Source organism: Symphalangus syndactylus, chromosome 19, assembly GCF_028878055.3.
Source record: "Symphalangus syndactylus isolate Jambi chromosome 19, NHGRI_mSymSyn1-v2.1_pri, whole genome shotgun sequence".
Lineage (NCBI taxonomy): Eukaryota > Metazoa > Chordata > Mammalia > Primates > Hylobatidae > Symphalangus > Symphalangus syndactylus.
The window spans coordinates 46818549-46825073 of NC_072434.2; the positions used below are offsets into that span (position 1 = coordinate 46818549).

The 6525-nt window shown below is 46.1% G+C and overlaps 1 protein-coding gene across 2 annotated transcripts in view; it reads right to left on the bottom strand.

The window, feature by feature from the left end:
• Positions 1-6220, bottom strand: part of PDE4B (phosphodiesterase 4B) — a 591358-nt gene extending 585138 nt beyond the window's left edge. Inside the window, exon 1 of one of the 2 annotated variants that reach the window (XM_063613310.1) lies at positions 6100-6220. The gene's annotated coding sequence lies outside the window, so the exon portion shown is untranslated. Of the gene's footprint in view, positions 1-5478; positions 5839-6099 lie in introns of those variants that run through there. The other variant, XM_055234626.2, reaches the window with a different exon arrangement.
• Positions 6221-6525: the final 305 nt, after the last annotated feature.

Consider the following 6525-nt stretch of genomic DNA (forward strand, 5'->3'; position numbering starts at 1 on the left):
ATATCAGCAAGTTGCTTATGGAAATAATGTCATTTACTTTCTCTAAGGTTAAAGTATCCACGGGATACAGGATTTTTTAGTATTTCCCACAAAGATGGCAATAAATAAGAAGTACTAATATTTTTCAAATGCATTAAGGTAACTTGAAAAAAAAATGTTCCATAGAGTAAACGTCACATACCAAGATTTTTGTCTTAGACTCTACAGACAGGGTATGACTTGACATTTAATTCTGTAATTACAGTAATATTAATTAACTTAATTTAAATAAGCTATCTTGGACTAAGGTTTAAACTATGTCTCCACAACAAATATATATTACAGGGAAATATAATCAAACTAGTATTTTCAATGATAGTAATGGATAATGTGGTTGAGGATTTAAACTAGAGTGTTTTTAAAAAGCCAGGTGCAGTGGCTCACACCTGTAATCCCAGCACTTTGGGAAGCCAAGACAGGTGGATCAATGGAGGTCAGGAGTTCGAGACCGGCCTGGCCAACATGGTGAAATCCCCCGTATCTACTAAAAAAATACAAAAATTAGCCAGGTGTGGTGTTACACACCTGTAATCCCAGCTGCTTGGGGGGCTGAGGCAGGAGAATTGCTTGAACCCGAGAGGCAGAGGTTGCAGTGAGCCAAGATGCACCACTGCACTCCAGCCTGGGTGACAGAGCGAAACTCCATTTCAATAAATAAATAAATAAATTTTTAAACATTTTTAAAATTAAAAAATAAAATTAATATAAGGGGCATCCCAAGGAGGACTGAGAATGGTGGCAAGAGGGAAATGGACTGCTTAGTGACCTCTAGGCTGGAGCAACAATAGAGCAGTAGAGCAGTGTGTGTCTTCCAACTCTCTATTCAACAGCAGATTACCCAGGCCCAGAGTCTCCCGACTCCTAACCTAGTAGTAGGAAATGATCCAGGTAGGCTCATTCCTCATTTGCATCTAACTGGGGTACATTTGACAATACTAGGTGGCCTCAAAGCACTGGCACCAGGAATCCTGCCACAACAAGTTCCAGGTCTAAAAGTGCTCCTTATTTATGCAAGGCTGAAAGTCACTTAGAGACACTTCCCTGACCTAGAGGCACAACAGGGCCTGGCCTGGGGAGGCTTCTTCTTCCCCTTCAGGTGGCACCGGCAGCATTCAGTGGGAGCCCCGGAAGCACCAGACAAACCAGGCAGACTAACAGCACCTCAAAGCCTCTAGAAATTAAATTGTCATTGAAACCACTGCCCACAAAAGTAGGTCAGGATCTGTGTGTTACCCTAAACAGAGTGATTATCTGTTAAAATACAAGATTTAAATACAAACCCAGAGCCTTCTAACACAATAGCTAAAATGTCCAAAATATGACCATAACTTGAATGAGAAAAGACAATCAAGTGCCACCAACATTTAAGTGAATCAGATGTTGGAATTATCTGACAAAGATTACAAAGCATTTATTCTAAAAATGTTGGCCGGGCGCAGTGGCTCACATCTGTAATCCCAGCACTTTGGGAGGCCGAGGCAGGCGGATCATGAGGTCGGAAGATCAAGACCATCCTGGCTAACATGGTGAAACCCCGTCTCTACTAAAAAACACAAAAAAATTAGCCAGGCATGGTGGCGGGCACCTGTAATCCCAGCCACTCAGGAGGCTGAGGCTGGAGAATGGCGTGAACCCGGGAGGCAGAGCTTGCAGTGAGCGGAGATAGTGTGATAGTGCCACTGCATTCCAGCCTGGGCAACAGAGCGAGACTCCGTCTCAAAAAAAAAAAATGTTTCAGGCTGGACACGGTGGCTCAAGCCTGTAATCCCAGCACTTTGGGAGGCTGAGGCAGGCAGATCACGAGGTCAGGAGATCCGGACCATCCCAGCCAAAATGGTGGAACCGCTCCTCCACTAAAAATACAAAAAATTACCTGGGCATGGTGGCACGTGCCTATAGTCCCAGCTACTCAGGAAGCTGAGGCAGGAGAATCACTTGAACTTGGGAGGCAGAGTTTGCAGTGAGCCAAGATCATGCCACTGCACTCCAGCCTGGGTGACAGAGCGAGACTCTGTCTCAAAAAAAAAAGAAAAAGAAAAAGAAAAAGTTTCAGCAAGCAAATACAAATTCTCTAGAAACTAAGGAAAAAATAGAATGTCTCAGCAAATATGTATAAGCTGCAAAAAGAACCAAATGGAAATTATTGAGCTGAAAAATATAGTAATCAAAATAAAATACTAGATGGGCTCTGTAGTGGAGAAGACAGAGGATAGAATCAGCGAACTTGAAAACAGATGAATGAATGTTTTCTATTTGAACAAAGAGAAAATACTAGAAAAAAAAAATGATGAACCAAGCCTTGGGGTCTTGTAGGGCAACAACAAAAGATCCAACTTTCATATCATCAGAGTCACAGAAGGAGATAAGAAAGAGAGTGGGGCTGAAATACTTTTGTGTTTGAAGAAATAATGCCTAAGAATCTCCCAACTTGGTGAAAGACAAACCTACATATTAAAAACCTGATCAAATCCCAAACAGAACAAACGAAAAGAAATTCATGCCAAAACACATCATAATCAGACTTCCAAAAAATAAAGATATAGAAAATAATCTTGAAACCATCCAGAGAGAAATGATGCATTGCGTATAAGGGAGCATCAATTCAAACAACAACAAATTTCTCATTGAAACCAGGGAGGCCTGAAACGAAGTGACATAACATTTTCAAGTGCTGGGAAAAAAAGAAACTGTCAACTATAAATTCCTTCCACATACACATTTTCTATATCATATTTGATGGTTGAAACACCACATTTCAAAAGACCAATGGATTAAAACTGGCAAAATGAATGTATGGGGTAGGAACATAGTCACAGGTTGGTTTCCCTGGCAAGCTAATTCTGAAATGAAGTTCAAAGCTCTATTTTCTTGGGAACCACCTTGTTATCCACACATGAGGAAGGATGGGGAAGGAAACAGAAAGGACCAAAGGGAGAAGTAGAGCTGCAATGCAAGCCCTCAGAGGCTCCAGAGCTAGAAAGATCCTTCAGAGTTTTCCAGAGTTGTGCTGCGATGGCTCAACCTTTATACTCCCACATGGATCAGCCATTGGATGTGAGCTGCGCTGGAAAGGGGTGTGACCTTGGACAAGGGAGCTTTCTACAGCTCAGGCAATCCCTGAAGAGTCTGACTATTGAAGGCCATCTGTTGACCACACTCGCAGAAGCTGGGGCAACAAGTCCCTCCTTGAAGAACGATTTGGCACATCACAGTGTCCACTGTATTACCACATGGTGGCTATAATAGCCAGTGCCTGAAGGAACTCATTTGTTTTGTGGTCAGCAACATCCTACACCTTCTCCAAACTATGCTGCTTGAAGGTTTTTGGAAATAGAAATGGGTGAAATTGTATGACATGATAATAAATTACTAACCCCCAAATCTTTCTAACTGAAGACCTCTTCATATACCTTTTGCTCCTTAGCCAAATTAAGTCAAGTAAGATATTAAGAGTAACCTAGAACTCTTTATTTCTTCACAATTTTAAATATTGCATTTGTAAACGAAAGTGGAATTATTATTTCTGTGTCCAGTATCTTTATCAAACAAACCTTTATTTGTACATACACAGTACCTATTACTGTTAAATATCTGTCTCTAGACAGGCAAAGGACTCCAAGATCAGAAAACCATGTATGATTGATTTCTTATTCCTCAAATCAAAAACAGTCCTATTTTGAAAGCAAACAAGTATGTCTAACAGGTTACTCTCTAGAGAAATATAAGACAATTCATTTTTGCAAAATATGTCAAGCCATAAAGAAACTGAAAAGCAAAATCAGCTGGTAAATATGCAAGTAGACACACTGCAACATTGTTTAGCTCCCAACTGTAATAAGGAAAATAGGAAGATGATAGATATATAGATAAACAGCCTCAATGCATTGATCATGCCATCTGGTAAATTCCAGTCCCTTTAACAATCTTACTTATTTTTTGTAAATTAACAAAATTGGCACGCTGTTGTTTAGAAAATGAAAAAGAATAGAAACAGCCAGCAAACGTATTACAGTCAAGTCCTACAAGTATTGATTTGAAGAGTTGAATAGACCAATGTTATATTTATTGACATTAAGGGGATTTCTCTCTTGGGATATCAAGAAATGAGGTATCCTGAGAGAGAAGAAGCTCAACTTCCTTTACCTGCAGTGAAATCATTGGCCTTATCTTCTTGTCAGTTCGTGTACAGATAAATTCCAGATCCCTACCTACACTTCAGGTTGTAGGTAAAAACACTGAAATCTCCAAATTTGTTTTGTTTTTATGAAATAATTGCTATAATAACAGCTTTTGGCAAAATGAAACGGAGGGAGAGTACGATCTACTAATAAAAATGGTATCTGGACTTTTATTACTTTTTTTATGCTTAATGTGCCTTTGATTCTTATAACGTAGCCAAGAGTTTTCCAGCAGCTGGAAATCTTTGAAATTAAACGATGCATGTGATTCAAAGAACAGTTCTATCTCAGATCTAAGATGCAGAATGCACAGAGTTACCATTTCTGTTCAGTGGCATCATATAATTATGATGTAAACCTAATGCAAGTACAATGTAATTTTAGGAGACAGTCTCAAAGTCTTGCTAAAAATTATCCCAGGCACGTGTGTGACACACACAGACACACACACACACACACACGTATATATAACTACTGTAATTAAGAGCGATTCCTCTGTGCGCTCCTCCTTATACACGCTTTAAAGCTGTTGGCCATAGTGGGTTCCGATTTGTGTTTGAAGTACCGCACAAGGAAGGTGGCCTGTGAAAAACGGGAAGGAAGGAGGCAAAACAGGAAGATGGAAGAAGAGAGTAGGCATGAAGGAAAGTGACAGGATAAAGGAGGAGAGCCTCTTCCTTCCCCAACACACTCTGGTAGCTTAGAAAGGTCCAAGCCCCCTCACCAAACACCAGACAGAGCTTCCCAAAAGTTCCTGGCAGAGGCTTGGTGATGCGGGGGCTTGAGTGAGCCCCCCTTGGTGCCCCAGCCACCAGGGCACGCAGGACCATCCTAGAACCTCAGCCCAGCAAACTCTTGGGTAGTTCAGGCTCCCTTCCGCGCCCGCCGCCTGCAGTCAATCACTGGGCACCGCGCGCCCATCCGTCACCTACTCCAGGGCTTCCGAGCCCTGAATCCTTCTGCCTCTCTCCATCCTCCCTTAGCCTCTCTCCATCCTCTCCTCCCCAGTGACTTGTCAAGAGGTCCAAGGGCGGAAGCCGAAGCAGAGAAGATGAGGGCGAAAGGCTAGGGGCCGGTTGGAGGATTTCCTACAAGGGGCGACAATGACGCCGTCAAGACTACCATCCAGGCCCGGCGGCCCCATTCCTTCTTCGCCCCCCATCAGCCCCACAGCACCCCACACTCTCCATTGAGGCTTCAGTGTGTGATGAAGTAAGAGAATGAGGAAAAATAAACCCGCAGCCTCCTAGGCAGCCCTTACCTCAGGCTGCCCTCGCGGAAGCCGCCCTCCTCCTGCCCGAGGCGCCTCTGCTGCACCGCCGCGGCCGCAGCGCTCTGGACGCCGGGGCTCCGCCCGGCGCGGGGAGACCATTCGCTGTGAGTGAGCCTTCCGCGCTCCCCGGGCGGGGGGGGCGGGGAACTAAAGTCTGCCCGGAGGGCGCTCGCTTGCAGCCCGGCCCGCAGCCGCTGAGGCGAGGCCAGGAGCCCCGGGAAGGGGCGCGCGGGCCGGGGGCGGCTGCGGAGAGCGCGCGCGGACGGGCCAGCGGGCTAGCCTGGGGGACCCGCGCCAGGGAGACACAGGCGCTGGCGACGAGCCCCTCAGCTCTTCTCTCGTCCTCTGGCCCTTTAAACCCCCTCTCCCTACTGTCCACCCCCGCCCCCCGGAAGAGACAGCTCGCCGGTGCCACTTGGTCTGCCGCGCTGCGCTCCTCGGCCGGGTGCGGGGAATAACAATGTGACCGTATCGCACCGACGAGATGCTGTGTAGTAGGTTGTAACTGCTGAGGCCACCACCTGTCAATTCTAGGGTGCAAAGCACGCCGTCCCAGTCGTCTGGCCTCTCCCTGATTGCCCTCCCAGGTTATTTTTTTCCCCCACCTACCTCACAGACCTCCTGCAATATTCCGCGGGCACGGTACCAGGGGAGTTTTGCAAAATAACCCTCTCTCCCAGCCGGGAGCTCACGGCATCTCCCCTACCACCAGAGCTGAAGGATTACGCACAGCCCTGCGTGCCTATCCAAAGCCAGAGACCGAAAATCCTGGTTTGAACCCCACACTCACCGGCCCCCAGCCCCCATTCATAATCCCAGCGGCCGTCTGCCACTACACACCCTCCCCCGGCCGCCCGCGCTCTTTCCCATTCGCCGTCCCTGGAACGTGTCAGTCACTCGCTGTGCATCTGCCATGAATACAGGACGAAGAGCTCTGCAGCTACTGGCTGCACAAAGAGGGTCTGGGGCGCAGGGCACGCAGACCCCCGGGTTGGGGGAGGAGAGAGAGCCAGCGGGGCACATTACGTGGAAGGA